This window comes from Hyaena hyaena, unplaced genomic scaffold (assembly GCF_003009895.1).
Source record: "Hyaena hyaena isolate Hyena2069 unplaced genomic scaffold, ASM300989v1 scaffold_665, whole genome shotgun sequence".
In the NCBI taxonomy this organism is placed as follows: domain Eukaryota; kingdom Metazoa; phylum Chordata; class Mammalia; order Carnivora; family Hyaenidae; genus Hyaena; species Hyaena hyaena.
In genome coordinates, this window is record NW_024081300.1 from 645,192 (window position 1) to 669,524 (window position 24,333).

Below are 24,333 nucleotides of genomic sequence, written 5' to 3' on the forward strand. Positions count from 1 at the left end.
ATGCAATTAAAACATTATTAGACAAATATTAAATCACATTTAATTTTTACCTTTAGTTAATTCTTTTTTGAGACGAACTATCACTGTGGAATGTATACTTTGGATCTATCCAAACCTTGGATTCAAATTCTGGCTCTCTTTCCCCACTAGCTGTTTGACTTTTACTCCAGTGATTTATATTTCTTGAACTCTAGTTTTCTCATCTGTGAAGTGGGGAAAGAATTCTCACCATGGGAGAATGAGGGACTGTTATAAGGTTCTCAATAGTATTTATAAGTATGTGGCATATAGTACTATACTAAATAAATTGTAACTATTATTATTGCTTGTTAAACAAAATGAAATTTCATGAAATTACTCTCAAATTATCTGTAATATTATGTCATAATCATGAAATTATAGTTTAGTTGCTCTAAATAGAAACCAACTTTGAAAATTGTAGAAGTGACATTTAATTTAATTTCAGCATGTAGATCTTATCATTTCGATCATTCATTTATTTAGTCATTCAACACACGTTTATTAAGATTCTACTAAATGCAAGGAACTTTCCTCGTCACTGGAAATGCAGGAGTCCTATATGTTATTCAAAGGTTTGGAGAAAGGGGGGGCAATAAACAAATAATAGAAAATGTTGGCTCGTGCTAAAAGCGATAGAGAAATATAAATCAGGTAATTCTTTCAAACCCCTATTTTTAAAACTTAAATCAAACAGCAAATTTATCTGGAGAAACCTACAGCAATGCTTTAGAAGTATAAATAACTATTTTTTATCTTTGTGAATTTTCAGATTTTCTCTCTAGGGTTTACTAAAAATCTAGAATTATCCTATTTGAAGAATTTAAATTGATTCAAGGCTTGATGACCAACTGGTACCACCTTTCCACCTTCCCATAGAACGTTTGATAATGGCAGGTTCATGGTACTGGGTTCTTGACAGTGTCATGCATCATTCCATGTGATACTAACCATGCCAGGGAAACGAGTAGGTTAATTGTATATTGAGTTTTCCATCAAGGAAAGTAAACTATAGCTAAGAATGTTCATTGACATGGGGAGCCTGGATGGCTTAGTCGGTTAAGCAACAGAGTCTTGGTTTCAGCTCAGGCCATGATCTCACAGTTCGTGGGTTCCAGCCCGGCATTGGCTCAGCGCAGAGCCTGCTTAGGAGTCTCTGTCTCCCTCTCTCTCTACCCTTCCCCTGCTTGAGCATGCTCTCTCTCTCTCTCTCACTCTTTGAATAAAAAACCCAAACATTTAAAAAATCTCCTTTTCTCAAAAAAAAAAAAAAAAACCCACAAAAGATTTGTTTGCCATTGACCAGAGATTTAGTAGTGTTAAGTGGTGATGTGAAGAATCAAACACAGTCTTCTCTCCCCAAATTCAACATGAATTCTACTATAGAATATCTCCTTATTTGACAATCCCTAAAAGCCTCATAAAAAAAAAAAGGTAAGGGCTCTAGGATAGTGAATGGCTCTGGTGTGATGTCATTGCTCTGTACTGTGAGGATTTGTCGAGGTTATTTTAGGCTTAAACTATTACCATTATCTAAATATGATGGTATTAAGAATGAAAGTGGAATACTATATTAGCAAATAGAATTTATGAGCCATGGAACATCAGCTTCCAAACAATTGTACATATATTTAAAAAACCCCACAAACCTATTAGGCTATTATGGAATTTTCCAAACCAATTTTACTTTAGGTTTAGAATGAGCTTTTAAAGTATTTTACTCCTAATATCTTTTTTTAATACCCTCTGATTTAAATATAGGAACAATTTTATTCTTATTGGTTCAAAATTGAAATTATATCTTAGTGAATTCTATGAGCTAAGTGTCCAAATGTACCTTAAAGATCTAACATCCCTCATCATTATCTCACTAGTCCACAAACAATACTACAATCTAATAATTAAAATATTAGAGACAGTATGTTAAAGAAGAAAGAATATAAGAGCTGGATCTGATTATTATACTAACTATTCTAGCACAATTAGAACACAACTGGGCTCCAATGGAGCCACGTCCACCCATATACTCTAGCAGTCTGTACATCCAACATGGGGCTCGAAATCATGACTCAAACTCAAGAGTCCACCCGTAGGCCCTAGAAAGAACAGCCTTCACAGTGTGCTCTCCCCAGATGTCTTACAGTGGCAACCCAGCTTGGTGTTAAGGAAGGACTGCTTATAGACCTGGGCCTTTCTTTCAAAGTTTCTCCCTCCATGGGGTCACCGCCTTCCAGGCTAAGAATGCCTTCTTTAGCATGTCTCAGAGTACATCTCCAGAAATTATCTGAGGCTGTGATCCATGCTGGGAGGGCTCTTGTTTTCCTTCTCCTAAGGTAAGGACTAGCTTCCCAGAGAATTTCTCAGTTTCCATCCGTTGTGTTTTTTTTTTTTTTTATTTTTTTTTAATGTTTTATTTTTATTTCTAGGAGGGAGAGAGAGAGAGAGAGACAGACAGCGTGAGCAGGGGAGGGTCAGAGAGAGAGGGAGTCACAGACTGAAACAGGCTCCAGGCTCTGAGCTGGCAGTCAGCACAGAGCCCGACGCGGGGCTCGAACCCACGAACCGCGAGATCATGACCTAAGCGAAAGTCGGACGCTTAACCGACTAAGCCACCCAGGCGCCCCTCATCCGTTGTGTTTTTTTTTATTCTAGTAGCTCTAGTCTGTTGAACTGATCCACTTAGAATGATTCCTTTTTATTGTTTTATTTTTCTTCCTTAAGGTCTTAACAGGCCCCTGCTTCCCCCCTAAAACTTAAGAACAGTCAAGAACTTACAAATGAGCATAGCACCAGAAGCACAGAAGGTGCATTTCAGTGAGCTCTTCAGTGACGTTTCTTGCATCTCCCAAAATAAATTAGGTCAAAATAAGATTGAAATGAGCTTAACGTTTTTCATCATCTAACAAACTAACATTACCATCTAGAAAGCAGGAAGAAGTGAAAAGGATCTGAAGAATAAGAAAGTCATTACATTCCTGTGCTTAATAAAGGGTCAATAGTCTCTATGGTGCAAATTCTCATTTGTATTACCTAAGAAGGAAGGAAGAGGTTCTCCTGAAGAACTACACAGGTCCACAGAGTTCAAAACCATATCTGGAGCATATTGCATGTTTAGCAAACATTCGTCCAGGAAAGGGGAAGTCTCTGTGCCCTGACTGGGCTCCTGCCTGGCAAATGGAGGGTTACTCCTGGCTGATGCTTTGGGTACTACTGATAACATCTGACATGGTAGATTTGATATTAACTTGTTCCTCTTGCCTTTGTTCACTCTAAACGGTAGAAGTGTCAACCCACTTCTTATGAATCATTCTCTCCTTTCAAGACCCTCAATTAAGTTTTTTCTCACCTGTCTCCTGATCCTAATAGGCATGCATCTTTTGTGAAAATCAGGGTATTTGAGGCACTAAAACTTTTTTTGCTTTTGATACATGATGAGGTCATTGAATTACTGCTTTAATAAAATCTTGTAAAATCTGCTAGTTAGGTTAATTACTTCTTCCTTGAATTTATGTGATTTATTTAGACAGCACTGCCCTCTGTTTCTCTCTCTCTCTCTCTCTCTCTCTCTCTCAGAGTTTCTGTGTCATTTGGCTTTTGTTGCATAACAAAATACCCCCAAACTTAATGGTTGAAGCCACACTACTTACATAGCTCAAGATTCTGTGGGTTAACAATTTGTCATGAGCTCAGCTGGGTAGTCTGTCTACTGGTCTTGACTGGGCTCAGTCATGATGCATTTATAGTCATTTTCTGTTTAATAAGGTGGCTGTCTTTTTAGGGGTTAGCCAACTCCCAGCAGCGAAAATGTGGGTGAATGTGCAGCTTATCTCTTATCATTTAGGAGGTGAGCTTGTTCTCATGGCAAAAAGCTGCAAGCCCTTTTAAGGCTTAGGCTTGATAGACACAGAAGGTCACTTTCATCACATTCTGTTGCTGAAAACAAGTCATTAGGTCATCACAGATTCAAGGGTTGCGGAAAGAGACCCCATCTCTGGATGGGAGCAGCTATAAAGAATTATAGCCATTTTTGGAATATATCTACTACTCAGCTATCATTTTATGACCATATTGCTTAATTCGTGAATCCAATTTTCTTATTTCACTTATAGAATATGCTCACTTGATTATCACAATCTCATCTGAACTTGGCCTCTTCAAAACAGGGCTACCTATTGTCTCCCTTCCCTCATAACCCATTTCTGGCAGTAAAACTGTCATTATCCCAGTCTCTTCACTGAAAACCTTGTACTCCTTCCACACTCTTCTTTCTCCACTTTCTTTATAGGCAAAACTACCAAATTCTAGGAGAATCCTACCGAAGTATCTCTCAATCTCTCCTCCACATCACTCATTTCTTTTTGATTTCCTTGCTTCCACTTGTTCTTCCATCCAAAATATCTAGCACACCCTCTCCTACCTAGTCTTTACCTATCTCTTCTTTCTCCTCCTCAGAAACTTATATGGCCCCCCAATATCCTACCCCACCAAGACCAATCTTCTCTTCCACACCCCACTTTCTGATTTGGTCCCAGATTTACCTGTTGAGATTTATTTCCATTATCCACCAGTTTGGATTTTCACATTTCAGTGAAATGAGACACTTCACTGACTAATACTCCTTAGTTGCTTCTGTTTCTTTATTCACACTGTTTTTCTCCTTTAAAAAAAAAACAAAAACAAAAACAAAAAACTCTACACCGTGCTTGCTTCGGCAGCGCATATACTTAAAAAAACTCTACACCATATACAAGACCAAGAGTAAGTTCTCCTTCCTATAACAGCCAAAAGGCAATAGTCACAACAATTTCTCACCTTTCTGTTTCTCAGTTTTGTGTTTAGCCAGAATTATAGAACTTGCTCTGCAAATATGCTTTATACTATGTGAACCTAACATTCAAGTGCACTACTGTTGTAGTCTCCAGCTACGTTCATTATTCTCAAAAGGAAATAAATACATCACATCTTTCTTTTAGATTTTTCAGATTTCGTAAGACCATGGTATGGGCAAAATAGAACATATTTTAACAGAAGCATGTTATGTTGAATTAAATCTCTAATTTCATTTTGTTACTTCCTTTTGAAGATCATTCTTTCTGTCATTTGAGGAAGCAGAAAGGCTATGTGATCTATCAAGTTCACACAGCCTAATGCTCAAGGGGCCTGAATGGAAAAATGGGATCCTAAAATGATCTGAACTGATCCAGTGTTCTTTATATGAGCCATGTAGCATCTTGATTCTGACAAAATGATTTCTGGTACCAAACTATAGGAAAATGCTGTATTCTCTCATTCAATAAAGTCACCCTTGATGCCTCCCTCACCCACCGCCAACCAACTCAACTCTAAATCCTGTCAATGTTGCCTTCAAAGTATCCCTCAATTTGTATACTTCTCTCCATCTTTACTCTTACCCCTCTCTCTCCTTTGGACTATTGCAACTTCTCATCAAAGGTCTTACTGTTCTTGACTCTTCTTCCCACACACATTTCCTTCAAGCCCTTCTCCACATAGTGATGAGAGTGACCATTTCTAAATTCAAGTCTGCTTATTCAGCTCCTCTGCTTAAAATGTTCTAATAAATTCTCATTGTTGCTAGGTTAAATGTCAGTATCCTGAGCGGGATCCCATAAGGCCCTGAAGCATCTGGCCCCTGCCCACCTCTCAAGATCATGTCTTCCCCAAATGCCCTTGACTGAACAGCTTCATCCAGTTTGGTCCTCCAGTATATCCTGCTCCATCCTCCCACGGAGGCTTTACATATTTAATTCCCTCTGCCCACTCTGACAAATATGTCATCCACTTCTAAACATCCTTCAGTCAACTCAAGTTATTTTCGAGATTATTTTATTAATGTCCACCTTTTCCAAATTGTAAGCTTCTTGAAGACAGAAAGCCTCTGTTTATGCTCTTTAATGCAATTACTAAGTATAGTAATGTCTGGTGCATATTAAACACTCAATAAATAACATATTTGAATGAGTGAAGGAGCAAACAAGTAAACAAATGAATGAATGAATGAATGAATGAATGAATGGCTATCTATGCTTTAGCTCTGTGGTCATGCATAAATGTGCATGGACACAGATCCTGCTCTCAAGAGCTTACATTTTGATTAAGAGAGGAAAGTTTGTGAATTAAGAAGTGTAGAGGGTCTAGTAGAAGTTTGAAGACTGATCAGTTTTCTCCTGTGATACAGGGAAGGAAAGACAGGAATGTGTACTAGTTTAGTATCATCACAATTACTATAAATTGCCACAAACTCAGTGACTTGAAAAACACAAATTTATCTTACAGTTCTGGAAGTGAAACGTCCTAAAATCAAGGTGTCAGCCTGGCTGCATTCCTTCTGGAGGCTCTAGAGGAGAATCTTTTTCCTTGCTTTTTCTAACTTCTAGAGGACCTGAGCCAAAGTTGGACACTTAACCGACTGAGCCACCCAGGCACCCCTGGAGAGAGAGAATCTTAAGCAGACTCCACACTGAGCATGGAGCCCAACGTGAGGCTTGATCCCACGACTCTGATATCATGACCCAAGCCAAAATCAGGAGTCAGATGCTCATCCAACTGAGCCACCCAGGCACCCCAGCCATCTTTAAATCAGTCTCTCCCCTACCCTTTCTGTTTTTTGTCACCACAGATCTCTGAATCTGCCCCATCTGCCTCCCTCTTTTGTGAATGCATTGGACCCACTCAAACAATCCAGAATAATCTCAACTCAGGGTCTTTAATTTAATTGCATCTGTGAAGTTCTTTTTACCATGTAAAGTAGTTATATGGCAGGAGATTAGTACATGGGCATTTTTGGGGGGTGGGTGCCATGCTAAGGAAGTTATACTTTATCCAGTAGGTGGTGGAGAGCCATTGAATGATGGTAAGTGGGGAAGTGGAGGCAGCATAGTCAAATCTGCATTCTAAGAAGATCACTCTTGTAGCAGAATAAAGTCTGGATGTCCTGGGACAAGGCTTGAGGCAGGGAAGCTGATGGCAGACCTCACCTTTACCCTGGGCGAGCGATGTTGGTGGCCTGGACGAAGGCGTTAGCAGGTGAATGGAGAAGGGAACACAGCTGACCATTATTAAGAATACAGGGGTATCTGGTTGGCTCAGTCAGTTGAACATCCGACTTTGGATCAGATCATGATCTCTCGGTTCATGAGTTCAAGCCCTGCATCGGGCTCTGTGCTGACAGCTCAGAGCCTGGCGCCTGCTTCGGATTCTGCCTCTCTCTCAAAAATAAATAAACATTAAAATAAAATTTAAGAATACAGACCAGCAAAGCGAGGAGACTGAGTAAGATGAGAGAAAGAAAAATGCAGGATGGCTCTCAGGGTTTTGACTCTGAGGAGGGGACAGAGGAGGTACCATAGGCTGAGGCTGAGCATATCTCAAATGAGGCTATACTCATGGATACTAGGAGTGTCTCTAAAAGGAATACAGCCTTTATATGCTCATTAAGCCCAGTATCCTAATGTCACACCAGGTTTATTTTTTCATACCCAAGACTTCGTTGGACTTGCAGCATTAAGAAATGAGAACAACATAAAAATCATAACTATTAAGGAAAGCAGCTTCCTATGAAGCAAGCTTTACATTACCCAGCTCTTTCCATTTCCCTTTGGCATTTGTCTATCTGTTCTTCCCAAGAAACAGAAACATATCAACTGATAAAAGCCAAATGTAGCAGCTTCCTCCTTTCACTTGAGCAAGTCTATCACTTTCTTATATCTCTGTCCTGGCCTTTTTCTGGACTTGTGTCAAAAACGTGGCCTCTGATCTCTTCCCCACAGACCACTGGTTCTGTTAGGATTTCGGATTCTATTTCGGCATCTGCCAAATACACTGCTAAGTCTGAATGAGATCAAAAGGAGCTCAGGTCCCTCCACGTTCTAATCCAAAAGCAGGTTCTGCTTGTCTTCAGATGCTTCTAGTTATGGATGAGATTTAAGAGGAGGAGGATGTCTCTGGATCTTGCTAAGAATTCAAGTCATACAGTCTAGGGTTCAACTCCCAGCTTTACCACTTACTCACTGTGTAACGTTAGAGAAGTTGCCATGTTATGGCTCTCAGTTGCCCCCAATGTTGAACCAGGGTAATACCTATCTTTCAGGCCTGTTGGGACAATCATTTCAGATAATGCATGTAAAGGACTTTACTCAGGTCTGGCATGTAGTAAATGCTCCCTCAGTATTAGCTACTTTTTTGATTATGAGTATTTTATTATTAATAATTACTATAATGTGACTCATAAATAAATAACAAACAAATTTCATATAGTACATCTAGACTCCTTATGAGGACTTGTCTGGTCTTCCTCAAGCCTCAACTTATGCCATTCCCCTCCTTACCCATGGCAGCCACCTTTCATTTCTTCAAACCTGTCAAGCTATTGGCCTTCTCAGAATCTTCTGTCTGGGATTGTCCCTTTAACCATCTCTAACTGTTCCCAGCACTTGCTCCTTTTCAGTCTTTTAGGCCCAAGTATTGCCTCGTTAAAGGTCTTTCCTGTTCACCTTATCTAAGAAGACCCCACTGTTATCATTTGTCACTGTACCTGCTCATACCTTCATCTCCTTTATCACAGTTTTGTATTTGTTTATTCACTTATTGCATATTGTTCCCACCATAGTATCAGCTCCAAGAGAGTGGTATCAATATGTATATCTATCTATCTATCTATCTATCTATCTATCTATCTATCTATCCCCAGCACTGACACACAGGCACTCAGTAGGCAGATAATAAATATTTACATTTAGAGGATGATGTTCATTTTTTTAAAAACTTTAAGGAGAAAGTCCACATACCTCTGATAAAGTTGTGTTAGATAACAGACTGCTCACTGAAGAGCCATATGTCAAATAAACCCTGGAATTCAGTGGTGTGAATTTATACTCATTAGCCTTTACTTTAGGTCACTGTATTACACCTTATTCCCAGATCATAGGACACTTGCTTCCCAGAGTTGTTGATAACAGAGATCATAAAAGATGCCTTTCCTAAACTGTGTATTGATATAAAATGAACTGAGACTTATCTCTTTCAAAGGATGATATCTTCTCACATCTATTATGATTGGGAAGAAATTAAAACATTAGAATGGGAAATTATCCTTGGCATACTTCATTGTGCATCCATTAAAACATGCATTTCCAACCAATCTCTGCTAAGTCAAAATACCCTAAGGTTTCACTGGTCTCAAATAAGCCTCTTGGGCATGACTTTGGTTTCCTGTAAGGGGAAGTGTGCTGGTGTATGACAACCAGGGCTGTCAGAGAAATGAGTGTAGGTTGGGCTTAACCATTCCTGGGGGTTTTTCTACTCTGCAGACACAAGTCCAGCCACCATGGCCTCCATCAACCACATTCCTTAGAAATGGACTTGGGGAGCACCTGGTTGACTCAGGCAGTTGGGCATCTAACTCTTGGTTTCAGCTCAGGTCATGATCTCACAGTTTGTCAGTTTGAGCCCTGTGTCAGTCTCTGCACTGACAGCACAGAGCCTGCTTGGGATTCTCTCTCTCTCTCTACCCCTCCCCTCCCCCAACCTCAAAATAAATAAATAAATAAATAAATAAATATATTAAAAAGCAGGGGGGGAATGCATTCAGTCACTCAGGTCTGCCAATGGGTTTCCCAGAAGGATTCTGTCACTTTCTTCTATAATTGGGGGAACAAGATAAAGTTCCTAGCTTTATACTTTACTGTGAAGCATTTTATAGTTTACCTTTTCAGTGAAGTGGTTTCTATTCAGGTTAGCCCCTTGTAAGAAGTAGCCAGATCTTGTTCAAAAATCCAGATACTGGGTTTCCTATTAGACAGAGTTCTAGTACACATTGAAGTAACAAAAAAGGAATTAGATAGTGATGTAATTATAAAGGAAGTGACTCATGGTAAGTATTGAAGATTGTTAGGTGGAGTGGGATAGACTGGAAAATGCCTAGGAGATTTGAGTTGCCTCACAGGTAACTGTGGAATACAGGGGAAGGATAGATTTTAGTAAGAGGCATGGATGGTGTGACACCAGCTGTGGTTTCTGATAAGTTGTTCTTTTTAAGGGCAGTGAGTCTTAGCCAGAGGTCTTTGGATAGCTGAGTGTGGTCTATTAGAGAGCCTCAAAGGGTCTCTGAATCCACGGCATCTATGTGATACTTTTAAATATATGTGGTGATGAGAATTTTTCTATGAAGGAAGTTCACAGCCTTCAGCAACTTCCCAAAGGGTAAACTGAGGTAAAATACCAGTCTACAGATATTCCCTATATCACCCTATCAGGACTTTCCTAGAAGACAACTATCAAATGTCCCCCAAGACAAGTTCATCTTATTCCAACTTCCAAGATGATCTCACTCCTTGGAATGTTACCATTCAATTATTATAACTCTTATTTATCTATTTTTGTCATATTGTTTCTACCTTTTTCCTTCTCATGACTTCAAATTTTATGTGGGTACCTTTTCTTCTGATGTCTAGTTCTACTTATCTCCTTTTGGACTCTTACTTGAATCCCCTTTTGATGCTCCCCCTCCCTTTATTTGATAACAAATTAATATCAAATACCTGCTATGAACTGAGCATAGTGTTTACCCTGAGGACAGTTCTGTCATGTTGCTCTTTGTTTACATTCATCAAAGAACTCACAAGGTCCTCTAGTCCATGCAAATCCCATCTTTTAGAATTATGTCACTATTTTTTGTTTAACTTAATTCCCATGAACTAATAAGGTGACTCTCTGATAGTATTTTAACCTTGCTAGATGTGTTAGAAAGTGGTTTATGTATACTATGGGAGCCAGAAGCTAAATGTGTTAGGAAAGGTCTATCTTTTAGTTACAGAATCACTAGATGGCTCCATATTTGCAGTGTCTTTTGCAGGGTTGAAGTTGATGGGAAAATATTTATGTCTCTGCTTATCAGTTTGGTCTCTATGAACTCCATTTAATAACATTAGTCCTCAGAAACTAAAGCCAATATATTAAATATTAAGTAATTTGATATATTTTATTATCTCTTGAATTTAATAGAAATTCAATAGAAAGACATTATTGAACAATGGTGGGGATTTTTGTCTTATTATCTAGGAAATAATGTCCTTTACACGGCATGTATAGTCCTTTAGGCTATGGTGATCTTTCATCTCATTAAAACATAATGAGGAAAAGCTGGTCCCTCATAATGAAGCACAACTAAATGGGTTCTTAGAACAATCAATAACAGATTATTAAGAAAGAAAATTTTGTTAAAGAAAAGAATATATTTTCCTCTAAGCCCTGCAGTATTACAATAATAGAACACGGTGAGACCTCCTTGCTTTAAAAAGCATTCCACTCAGGAATTTTGATTAAGATTATTTTTGAATATCTTTTTTTTAAAAAAGCATGAAAACTGTTCACATATATATTAAATTAAAAAAAAGATTGAACTTTGTCTATACATAAACTTTCATATCTGGATCCATTTATAACATGCTCTCAATTGTTAAAAACGTTGAATAATGGAACTTTCCAGTCACATAAAGACACAGAATAATTTAATGAGCCTCTCTTTACTCATGGCTTAGTTCCAATAATAATCAACTCACAGCCAGTGTTGTTCCTTCTTATGCTCCTGTTACGACATCTTCTTCCCAGGCATCATATCATTTTTCTTATAAATAAATTGGTATGAATCTCTCAAAGGTACTGAATACAAAAACACCATACCGCCATATCTCATTTTAAAAATTAGCGAGAATTCAGTACCATCACATACCTACAAATTCCCAAATGTCTCATTTAATTTCATGATTTTTTTATAGTTTCCTTAAATCTGCATTTTAAAAAATCCATCCTTGGACTGATATATCTCTTAAAACCTTTTTAATCTGTAACCTCCTCTGTTTCAGTCTCCCCCTCTGTACATTTTTCTCTCTCTCTGTACATTTTTGTAGTTTGTTTTTGTTGTTCTTGAATTAACAAGGTGTTTTCCCTTGGAGAGTTTCTCCGGGTCTGGATTTTACTGGTTTAATTCTTGTGGTGTCATTTTACATGTTCCTGTCTCTTCTGTATTTTTTGGTAAATTGGCAGGTGGGCATAGAGGCTTGCTCAAATTCAGAGTTTCAATGATTGATTGATCAATCGGGTCTTTTGCGAAGAAAACTTTACAGTTGGTGAGGTCTTCTTCTATTAGACTAAGGCACATAATATCTGATTGTGTCTCTTTTTCTGTTATCAGCTAACACAAATAATAATAGTTTACAACTATATCAGCATCCTATCCTTGACTTCAGCTCAGGTCATGAACTCACAGGTTCGTGAGATCAAGCCCTGCATTGGGCTCTGCACTGACAGTATGGAGCCTGTTTGGGATTGGCTCTCTCTTCAGTCTCTGCCCTTCCCCTGCTCAGACATGTGCACACTCCCTCTCTCAAAATAAATAAATAATCTTAAAATAAAATAAAATAATGGGTTTGTTCTAACAACGACCAATTAGATTTTTAATTTTAGTTGTTTCCTTTAGTATAGTTATAAACTCATGGGTTCAAATGACTGTTCCCTATCTGAGTGGCCTTGGACAAATCACTTACCCCCTCTAAGCTATGGTTTACCTGGCTCTGAAATGGGGATGATGATGGTGCCTACTTCACAGAGTGATGAGACTTCAGAGATAATAATGTTTTTACAGCACCCAGCACACTGCCAGACACAAGTAGAATCTTGCTAAGTGCACTTAGCAAGAGTTGTGTTCTTACTATGATTTGAATTGTAATCAGAAAATATTACTTTAGAATCTACTTCAAACTGTTCCTATGGAACATCTACTCTACTCTATAGTACTTTTTGAATTGAACAATATGCTACGTTTTAAGTGCCTGTTTTAGGTTTGCTTTTATTCCCAGTATGTAACAAATTAAGACATAGTGGCAAGTTCTCTGTGATGACAGAGGTGATTTCATGACAATGCTTCATGTTAGAGAGGTGCAGAGGTTTTGACCCAGAAATCAAATGGTCAAAAAAATCAGAATAGTCAAAACAAGTTCATGAATGTCTGAAAGTATGAATAACGTAGAGATGCAATTTTGCCTGTGAAGTGTTCAAAGGAAGTGAAGAACATGGGAAGGCCTTCAAATCTCTATTTATAGTTATTTGCACATTTCAAAATTCTCTGACAATCCGTAGCTCTATGACTAATTATGGGTTGCTACCTCTTAGATCATGAGCTTGAATACAATGCCTGCGTATACTCATGGCTTGTATTTGGTTAAGTCCTAGGTTTTACATAATATAGCCACAAAACACACAAAAAGTACAAAACTAAGACAAAAAAAAATCACCTACTGCACTATTCTTTCCTGGAATTCGGTGCTTGTCTTTCATCAAGATGAAGCTGAATTTAAAACAAAGTAATTTTGTTTTAAAAAGGGGAAAGAATAAGAGAAACTTCTTTTTTAATGATCAGGCAGTCTAGTACAAAGAATTAATTGAATGTAGCCAATTGGTTAGGATCAATATTTCTTTTTCCAAAATAATCTCTGTTATTCTAATTTGCTTTAGACATATAAATACAACTCTAGTTCATAAAATGTCAAGAAGAGATGTCAAATGTACTGGATTCAACTGGAGTAGAATCCCAACTTGACTTTAATCTTCTGGACATGGTATCTAAGGCAGACTCATTTTGAAAAATGGGATTTAAAGGTTGTGACTTCTCTTCAGTTAAAAAAAAATCTAGTCATGAAAGCACGGCTTCTGGCAAAGGATGGTTCATGCCAACATATTCAGTACGTGTTACTGAACTACAGACCAGTGGCTCTGTTCCCTGGCTTATCTTGCTTTAATTTCCCTATCAAGCAGAAAGGTGCAGTTAAGATAGCTATCATCAGTGATTTTCTTCAATGCTGTAGAGAGATGGTTATGATAGGTAAGAAAATTCAGGAAGTCCCTATCACAGAAAAATGTCAAGTTCAGAAACACTACAATAAGCAACAGATTAATTCACAAGACTCTAATCAGGTGTCAGAGAAATGGTGTCAGTTCTGGGTGAGAAGCTCTGCTAAATTTTCATTCTTTCATGTGATTCCATTAAGACAGATATGAGAGAATTAGAATTGAGGCCTTAAAAATAATTACCATCACTGAATCTGATGAAAGAGAAGTTGCACTTTTTAACTCACTTGCTGATGGATAGTCTACTCAAGTCCTAGGTTCCCATGGTGTATTTTGAAATGTTTTCACCTTGATGCTAATGAGTGACTTTGCCAAAATATTTTAACAGCTAAACAGGTCAAAAATGTTGTTCCATTTACATCGTCTGCAAATGTAAATAAGTTGAAGGGATTATTGAAGATAATTCCAGAAGAGAGTGAGGGTTTTTTAATTTTATTTTTTTTTCATCCAAATGGAAGTTAAAAATAGCACCACCATCTAATGACGGTCTCAAATTACTTTGTTCATGTTACCTGGAGGTTGTCTAATTTTGCAATTTTAATAAAGCCTTTTTTTTAATTTGCAAGTTATACATGTTTATTGGAAGAAATGAAAACAATACAAAAGTAATTAAAAACTGAATTTCTGCCTCCAAAGTCCAGTCCTCAATGGTAATAACAGATGATACTTCATAGACCTTTGGAAGTCTTTCATATATATGTATAATATTTATATATAATGTAATATATAATATAATAACACATGTATTTTTAATAAAAAATACATAATAAAAATATATATTATATATGTTATATTGATATTATATAAAAGATAGCCTATATTATTTATATCTATGTTATATACTTAATAAAAATATAAACATATTTTTATATATAACATATTTTTTCTTTTCTAAAAATACAATGTATGTATATTATACTTGGCAATTTGCTTTTTTTTTGTTTACAAAAGATGAACACCTTTCTATACTGCTATTCATTCTTTATAACTATTGCGTAATATTCCACTGATTGAATATCTCAGAATTTGCTTGGTTATTCTATATTTTTCTAAGCATGAATATTGTTTCCAATTTATTTTTACTATTTTAACCATGCATTTTGCTTCAACGATCTGTCAGGCTTTATGCTGGAAAATAAAATTGAAGCAGAAATTTACATTTGAATTTATGGACATGTGTTAAGTTAAACCTATTGCATATGAGGCATAGGATTTTCTAGGCACTGTCTAGGACATCAGAAATGACCACTTAGTGAATGGGCTTTCCTATGCTGTCTCGCCGTTATAAAACACCTCAAATACTTGTTTTACTTCTTCCCCTTGGTCCCATAACTTCCCGTGGCAGACAGTGGAGACCGAATGACCCAGCAACCGTACTCAGCTTTTCTCCCCTTGCTTACCTTCCCTACCGAGCCCAGGAAAGTTGAATATTCACTTTCCAGTCTCCCACACAGCTAACTTGTCCAGGGATACAGCAGCCATTTTGTGACTATGAGACAAAGACATTAAGAACCAAAGGGATGTTTGTCCAGACGTCCTCAAACTTTTATTTGTTTAAGCTACGACAGGTCAGGCTTTCCATTATCTGTGACCAAATACTTTACTAATTGACCCATTCTCCAGGCTGCACATCTAAGACAATGAAAATAGAAACGTCTTTTACTTTCTAAGTGATTTGGAGCTCTCTTTCTGCGGCGCCTGGTCAGAATTCCTCGGGTAATGGTGTGAAGTACCAATTTTGTGAGGTTGCTCTTGCCTGTGAGGATTTCACACAAAACACAAAGTTCAGAAGGGCACAATATCCAGTATTTGACAGATGGTGTGAAATGGAATGCAGTATGGGAGATACTAGTGCTGGTTAAGAACACAGATAGTTATATGCAGCGACAGGAGAAAACCTACAGCTCTACATGGGAAAGCTTTCTGACAGTGGCTTTCAGTGCCTCCCAAGGAGATCCAATTATATTGCCTTCCAGGGACAACTTGCAGTTTTTATCTTCACATGAATGTCCCATCTGAGGTTGCACAGGGTTATTCACAGAAGCTTACTGGGTCAGAATATTGCAGTAACCATAAACTGATAGTGAAGAAGGTGCTTGGTCAATTTCATTCGAAAAATCCAATTATCAGCAGGAGAAGATACACTAAAAGAAAAAAGAATTAGACAAAGATGAGAAGAAATGGAACATTAAGTTTTAAAGGTGTTCATCAGTTTGCTGGGGCCTCCTGGGTACCAAGTAGGGTATGAGGGAAGCCACAGTTCATCAAAAGCTCGTTCTGCACCAGAAACTAACTTGACAGTATATAATCTTCAGTTTTACGGGGCTACTATTGAGGTGTAATCAGCTCCTATAAACAACTGTGTTCCCAGAAATGCTCTTCATGGGTTCTTAGGACAAATGGTTCATCAGCCCAAGACAAATCATAAAAGGAGAAGGGACAAGAAGGGCTCATTAAAGGGAAGTGGAGGAGGGGAAATAGGTCCCTTTAAACCTATAAACTGTTGAATCATGGAGATGTATGAAAGTGAGCAAGCCACCAGCCCTGTTGCAGCTGACAGTTAGGAGGGACTTCGGCAGTGTAGTTGACATAGCCTCACTCACAACAAGCTTTTGGGGTTTTTTTTTGTTTGTTTCTAAAATTTTTTAATGTTTATTTATTTTTGAGAGACAGAGTGAGCAGGGAAAGGGCAGACAGAGAAGGAGAAACAGAATCTGAAGCAGGCTCTGAGCTGTCAGCACAGAGCCCGATGGTCAGCACAGAGCCTGATGCAAAGCTCGAACTCAGGAACCACGAGATCATGACCTGATCCAAAGTCGGCCGCTTAACCGACTGAGCCACCCAGGCGCCCCTCACAACAAGCTTTTGAAATGTTCCTGCCATGCCAGACTCTGACTCCCTTCCCCTGGTGGCCTGTGTTGCTGCAGGGGGAAGGTTTGGGTTGCTGAGGTAGAAGACATGAGCTACCACAGGCATCCATTACAATGATCAGGGCTTTGTCCTATGGATGCTTTCTGTGGTCCTCATTTGGCTTTCTGAGTACCGATGTGATGGAGAACACCTTAACATGCCCATCACTGACATTTCTGTATTAGTCTTTCCAAAGCATGTGCTGGCCAAGAGAGACCCCTTTCACAGCCTGGGGACAGTCAAGAGGAAGGAAGCTAAATTTTAGAGAAAGGCAGATCTGAGTTCAAACTGTGACTACTCCGTGTATTAAAAAAACAGTATGACCCTGGGCATGCTGTTTAACCTCAGTTTTATCATCTATAAAATGAGGGATTGTATCTCTACTTCAGGGGATTGTTGACAGGATTAAATATGCTAACGTAAATAATGAGCTTACTGAAGACATCGCCATAGAAAACCAAATATAATTGTTTTATTGTTACTATTAGCATCATAATGTTTAATATGGTTTTCGGTGCCAAAATATAGGTTTCTCTCATCCTCTCTTGCCCATTCATTCAGATATTCATTCCATTGGTGAAACTGATGAGCCACATATGGTGTTTTCGTGCAGTGAGAGATATAAAGATAACTGGGACATGGTCCTCTTGGCACGGGGTCTGTAGACCCTAGGGAAGTAAGACACTGCTGGTCTTCCAGCCCCCAGTCCCTCCCTCTGTCGGTCCACACTCTCCATGGCAACCACCACAAAGGCCGGTCTGAAATGCAAATTTGTCCTGCCTCTCCCCTGCTGAAATCCCAATCCCCTCATGAAATCTGGGTTTCTTCACAATGACAGACTGTTTCTGTAAGGGACAGATAGTAAATACGTTTGGCTTTGTGGACCAGGATCTTTATCGTCAGGATGCAATTCTACTGCTGTAGTGTAAAAACAGGTATTCATCCGTGAATAGATAGATGTGACTGGATATGGCTGGATTCGGTGCAGGGGCCATGGTTTTCTGATCCCGGCTAAACCATACCTGAACCGTCCCTGCCTACCTCTTGAACAGTCATTCCTTTCTTCTCACCTTGCAAGGTCTGCTCCAGCTGTGTCAACTGCGCAGCCTCAATGTGCCTCACTTGCCCTCTTGACTCTTTTCTTTGACTTGTTGCTCTCTCTCCCTAGAACACTCTTCTTCTCCCTCTTAACTGGATAAATCTGGCATGCTCTCCTGATTTCTCCTTGGCTATCCATTTCTCCAGACAGTTATTCTTCATGTCTCCTCAGCTCCTCTGCAAGCACATACCATAGGTACCATAGAATATGTACTTTATTTTCCTCTAGCATGCTCCAATTACACAGTAAAACACTGTCACAGGGCCTTTTCATTCAGTTGTCTGTATCTCCAAATAGACAGCAAGTTCCCTAGAGGTGGAGGATGGAAATAGCTTCACTCAGTCAACAAGTATTTAGGGAGCACCTACTTCATGCCAGGCATTGTACAAGGCAGTAGAGATCCAGCAATAAACAAAGACAAGTGCATTACCTTTCCCCAGGGAAGTGGTCAAACAAAACATAAACAGGTGAATAAACAATGCCAAAAATTACAGGTTTTAAAACATCTGGTCACGTAAAAACAAGCAAACAAAGGCAGGGAATCATGGGGCCGGGCAGTGTGGGGGCTGAGGTCAGGAAGCCTACTCTGGAGCTTACACAGGTTTACACAGGAGCTCAGCTTACTTAGAGGGGTCTGGGGAGATGAGGGTGTGAAAAGCTGGAAGCTGGGAGGCATGAGATAAGGTGTGTCAGGAGGTACAATTCCTTTTATTAAGGTCATTCTAGAGCACACTGCAGTGCCCTAAAAATAATAGGCCCTTAGGGTGTGAGAACTGTCTCAGTGGCAGTCCCCAAAACAGATCCTCAGGCAAGAATTTTGGCCCCCAAAGTTTACTTGAGAGGCAATGCCAGGAAGCACAATGATGAGTAGGGAAGGGAGACAGGGAAAAGGAGGGACACCCACTAGGGATGTTAATAAGAAGGGAGATGTGACTGTGGGCAGTGGGGGCTCAATCCTGAAGGACGACCTCTGAAAAACTATACTGAACACACCTCAGAGTTTCCCCACAAGAGGTGGTTTTATCCACCAATTTCCATCCCAAACTGAAAACTGGAAGCTGGCAGAGAATTCGCTCAAAGGGACTTCCACCATGTCTCAGTTCCAAGGCTGAGTGTATTCATGGCACCTGAAAAAGCCATCACCAGTGAGGTGTTGGAGGGGGAAGCCTGTGGTGTGGACGCAGACCAGACTGTCGCCCTGAAGGTGCAGGTGGCCTTTAGGGTGAGCTAAGGGGATATAGGCAAAGCATCAACTGCCTCTGCTATAATAACTAAGTGAATAAATGATTGAGTAGATAAATGAATGAAAGTGTGAATAGTTGTACCTGAGAAGAGTGCAGTACTTACTATGCAGTAAGCCCAAGGTGAGTGATATGAAATAACAGGAAACATGAATGAAGAGGAATGAATCAATGAAAGAAGTTCAAGGCTCTTGCTCCCAGGGAGAGCCAAGGAAAGTCCCTTGGGAGCTGTGGTATGCTGGAGCTCACCTGACTGTGCAGCTAGCTCTCTTTCCAATCAAGTTTGTAAGCATTAGGAAGGTAGCTTGGAATTGGCCATGGTGGGAGTATTTACACCATGGGAATTGGCACATCAAATGCTAGACATCATTGCTTTATGCCCTGATCTGACTGTCAGCACACACAGCTCAGTGGCAATATGAATACCAATGGTTGGTTTCAATTTTCCAATCCCTTTCATACTAGTCTCCTTACTCTCACTTATTCTTCCAAGGTATCCTTCATGCCTAAGGTTGTGTATCAGGCCATGGAAGACGTCCCCTCCCTAACTTTCCTGCAGAGCACAGGTCCCTGTGAGAGCCATTAATCAGCCTGATTTCCTGTCCTCCACCAACCCAGTGCTTTCAACTATGCCTCACAAATTAACCAGAAGGATTAATAGCATCTTTCATTGATATTCTTTGTATGGTTCAATTAGTTCCAAGGAGGAACTGCTTGCCCTCTTTCTAGGGAAAAACCTTTGGCATCATTAACTGTGCAGAGATATTCCTGCTATGGGTGATTTTGGTTTACGGATGCTTATTAAGTCAGAAAATGCAAGGCAATGCTTCTGTCTCCTTCACCTGGATCTGTTTCTAATCAGTCTGCATGCCAGGGAAATCTCTGCTGGTTAATTTTGTCCATTTAGAGAATAATTTTTTGTTGTTAGGAACAGAGTGTAGATCATCCAAGACAGTAGTGAAATGAGAGTTCATTTTAGGAGATTTATTTCTGTCTCCTGAATTCGAGGGAAGTGAATGATTGGGCTGGTGGTTATGATATTGATTATCTTAAAATGTACTGGAAGGCGAGGTGTCTGCTTTGTTTGAGAATTGGAAGCTTGAGGAAAGATAGCAACACAGAGGTTTTATCATTCCACTTGGTTGGGTAAATGGACTTTTGCCCCCGGGTTATGACCCCAATGTCTAGGAAGGTGAGTAAGTAGATTGCATTACCAGAAAGAATGCAGGGTTAGCTCAGGGTGAACACACAGAGCCCAGGGTTTGGAGAAATGACACATGCATGCGTGTGCGCACACAGACTCCATGGCTTCACCTGTCTCATCAATGTGCATGTAGTCACTATAGAGTCAGCCTCAGATGGAGGTCTTCTCTCTGGTCCTTCGCTCTCATCTCTTCCTAGCACCTCACATCCCCAGTTCCCTAATTCAGGCTCTTTCCTCTCCTCAGACTTGTAGGACCCATGCCCACTTCTCATTCCATCATGGCCACATAACACAGTTTTCCCTCTTTTCCATCTGCCAGCATTAGGCTTACAGAGCCACGCATCTACAAGACACAAACTTCCCTCTTGCTAATTTTAATGGTCTCTCAGCAAAACCACTGTCAAGCTAAGGAAGTTTCTGTCTCTTCACAACATCTTCCAAGAATTGCCTTCTAAAATTCTCCACCCTGTCAGTAAAAAGAAGGAAGGAAAGAGTGGGAGAGGGAGGGAGGGAGGGAGGAAGGAAGGAAAGAAGGAAGGAAGGAAGGAAGGAAGGAAGGAAGGAAGGAAGGAAGGAAGGAAGGAAGGGAGGGAGGGAGGGAGGGAGGGAGGGAGGGAGGAAAGGAAGGAAAAAAGGAGGAAGGGAGAGAGGGAGGGAGGGAAAGAAGGGGGGAGGCAAGTAAGGAGGACAAAGAGAGCACAAACCACCCATTTTGCTTGGCTAGTGAGCTTGCCAGTCTGTGCCCATGAGACCCTCAGGAGATGACACATGGTCAACACATGGAGAACTTCAGGCCACTAAAACACCATGGTGCATTTCCGGGCAAAGACTAGAACATTTGACAGTTATCTCCCACCCAGATGGCCAGAAATTGTTCTCCCTGCTGTTGTAGAGCTAAGCAGAAGAATGCTGACTCAGGGAGTCCAGACACCAGGATTCTAGTTCCAACTCTGCTGTAGCTGGGTTGGGGCAATTGAGTGTTCCTCTCAACTTCTCTTTTTCTTTGCTAGTGTAGTACTATTAATAATAGTAATACATAGTAATAGTAGTAGTAGCAGAGGAAGAAGGAGGAGGAAAAGACACTTTAATGTTTGTTGAGGGCTGTAAGCCTGGTGCTTTACATATATTCTCTCAGCTGCAGCCCACAAAATCATGTGAGGTGAATACTCTTGTTCTCAGCCTCTTTCACTACGCACTTGCTGACCTTCCACTCTCCAGCCTTTCCTCTCTGGGGGTGTCACTTGAGAGGTTCCCGCTGCCTGGGGCACTTCCCTCCACTCCCTGCCTCCTTTCTGCATGGCTTCCTCTCCTTCATCCTCAGGGTCGCAGCTTACATGTGACTTTCTTCAGGTGCCTAGAAGAGTTTCTCCCCCACAAAACACATAACGTAATTTGTAATGGTTTCATTTGTATATTCTTTCTGATTCTTTCTCCCCAATCCAGCATTGAGTTCCCAAGTGGGCAGGGGTTTTCTTTGTCTTTGTCTTTTCTCCTTTTTACCTTTTTGCTCCCCACCAGCTGGCACCTAGCAAATGCACTGTTAAACGTCTGCTGAATGAACCAATGAATTAGTCCTGATTTAGGAGAGTAGGAACTGAGAGGTTTGGAGAAGTTAAATAGCTTGCTCCATGTCAGATAGCTAGGAATTGGATTCAAACTCGGTTCTGTCTGACTTCCAAAACTGCTCTTCCCAACCACCTAGGGAGGAGTGGCTGGGCAGACCTCTGGGAGGGGGATCGTAAGAGCATTTTCCGAGTTCCCTCCCACTCTACGTTTTTCTTCAACACTAAGGGAATTTTGACCCACCGAAGAGCTTTCAGACCCCTCTCCCCTCTCTGTCTTGATGTATTCCAATTGCAGAACTAGGCCCCTGGCTGATATACTCTGAAGGAGTTGATTTCACTCTCCCAAATATGGAATCAACCATGCCTGTAATACGTTATTCACTCGGCAGGATCTGACTCTCCCAGAGTTGTACAGACATTATCTGTTTAATCCTCACCAAACCCATGTGAATTTGATATCAGTCACACAGTATGATTTCCCTTTAATCAGTGAAGGGCGGGGGGAAGGGAGAAACTTAACCAGAAAGCCCATAGGTGTCATAGTCAACTCAAATACAAAGCCTTATGTTTTCAGAGCTCCATAGACATTAAAAGAAAAAAATAGTGGTGTGTGTGGTTTTAATAGTCTGACACTTCCCTTGTATGCATCTAACATTTTGAATAGTTAAATACATGATTACCATTCCATCTTAAGTTCATTACGTGGTAGTATTAATCATATCTTACTGTATATAAAGCACTTTAATGGAAGATGAAAAGCCAAGGGTAGTTCCCTTATAACTATCAAGCACTGAAATTAACAGGATTTATTTTTAAGTCCCTTCAACTCTAACTTGCTACATTTTAATGTTTCAAGAAATTTTTAATGCAACTCTTTGAAGCCATTATGCTATTCTGCGACATCTTTAATATAGAAATGATAGGCTACACACACACACACACACACACACACACACACCATTGTTGTTAAGAGAAAATATTATCACATATGTTAATCACTGAGCCCAATACCTGGCCCATAGTAGGCACATGATAATGGCAAGAATGGACAATTCCTCCTAACCTTTACATGTACTAGTGTTGATTACACACTTAGGACCCTTACCCCATCGAAGTACATATATATAGCTTCCACATAAATCTCTGCATGAATTGAAAGGGGCTGCACATAAATACATATTCCATCTCATTGACCTCTCTCAGTGATTCAAGAAGAAACAGAAGATTTAAGCATCAAGCAATTAACATCACTTCCTCCTTATTCCTGTCAACAGTAAGAGCTGACCGAAAGAGAGCATTTGGTCATGAAATGTTAGCAGACGCACACCCCAGGAATAAAATCAGGTTCCCTCCAGCCTGGGTGTTCTGTGTGTAGGAGCTCCCAATTGCAGAGGGGATTAGATTAGCTTCTCAAGGCCTCCTCAAACCTTATCGGTGAGGCAAATGAGGAAGAAAAGCAGAGCAAAACAGATCAGCTTTTCTGGAGTGCTTTGGATGCTGGGTCACTGGGGCCGATGGTCATGTAGATTTAGCAAGGGAGTAAGTCTAAATTTCCTATTTTATGGCCTGGAACATCTTACCACAGAGCCCATCCACATCTATTTACAGTAACAGCATTCATTAACATCTACTGAGTACTTATCCTGTGCCGGGCTCTGTTTTAAATGCTTTCCACAGATTAACACGTATAAACATAGTCTTCTCTTACTGTATCTACTGTATCTTTTGGTCAATCAGTATTTTTAAAATACTGATTTTTAAAACTAATAACTTAAAACTGCCGTGCACAGAAAAACAATGGTTCACAAAATAGTACTTTACCTTTGAAGATTTTATCGGTAACCAATCTTACCCTGTTAAAGTTAGATGGTCAAGTGAGACCAACAGCCCTGATTCTCTTCCACCACCGAGTGAGACTGGCATGGCAGGCGCTAGGGATAATGTGCGTTTCGCCTTCCGTACTTTCTGAATAAACTTGGTGACATTGCCAGGTCCAGCAGCCTTCTTGTCCACAGCAACTTTCTATTTAATATCATCATTAGCAAAATGACTCAGAGGAGTTGTTATCAATGCCGTTTTACGTCAGGAAACCACAACATGGGGAAATTAAGCAACCTTTCCAAGGTCTCATTCCGGAGTCCATGCACTTAACCCTTACACAATAATTCTCTTTTCTACGTAACATGGGCTAGTATTCCTAATGGGACCCCAGACCACCTAAAGAAGCTGAATTCCAAAATGAAAATAAAATAAATAGTAAGGTTACAACATGAGGTAGTGTTAAGTGCCCTTAACTGACTTTCTTTGGAAATGAGCAAGAAATACTTTGGAATTTAGCCAAACTAAGCAGAGTTTAGCATTTGCTTCTCATTTTAG

General features: G+C 39.8%; 1 protein-coding gene across 2 annotated transcripts in view; it reads left to right on the forward strand.

Moving 5' to 3' along the window:
* The window catches only part of SYNPR (synaptoporin), a 312,054-nt gene that overhangs the window by 164,630 nt on the left and 123,091 nt on the right, over positions 1–24,333 (forward strand). The window lies entirely within an intron of this gene.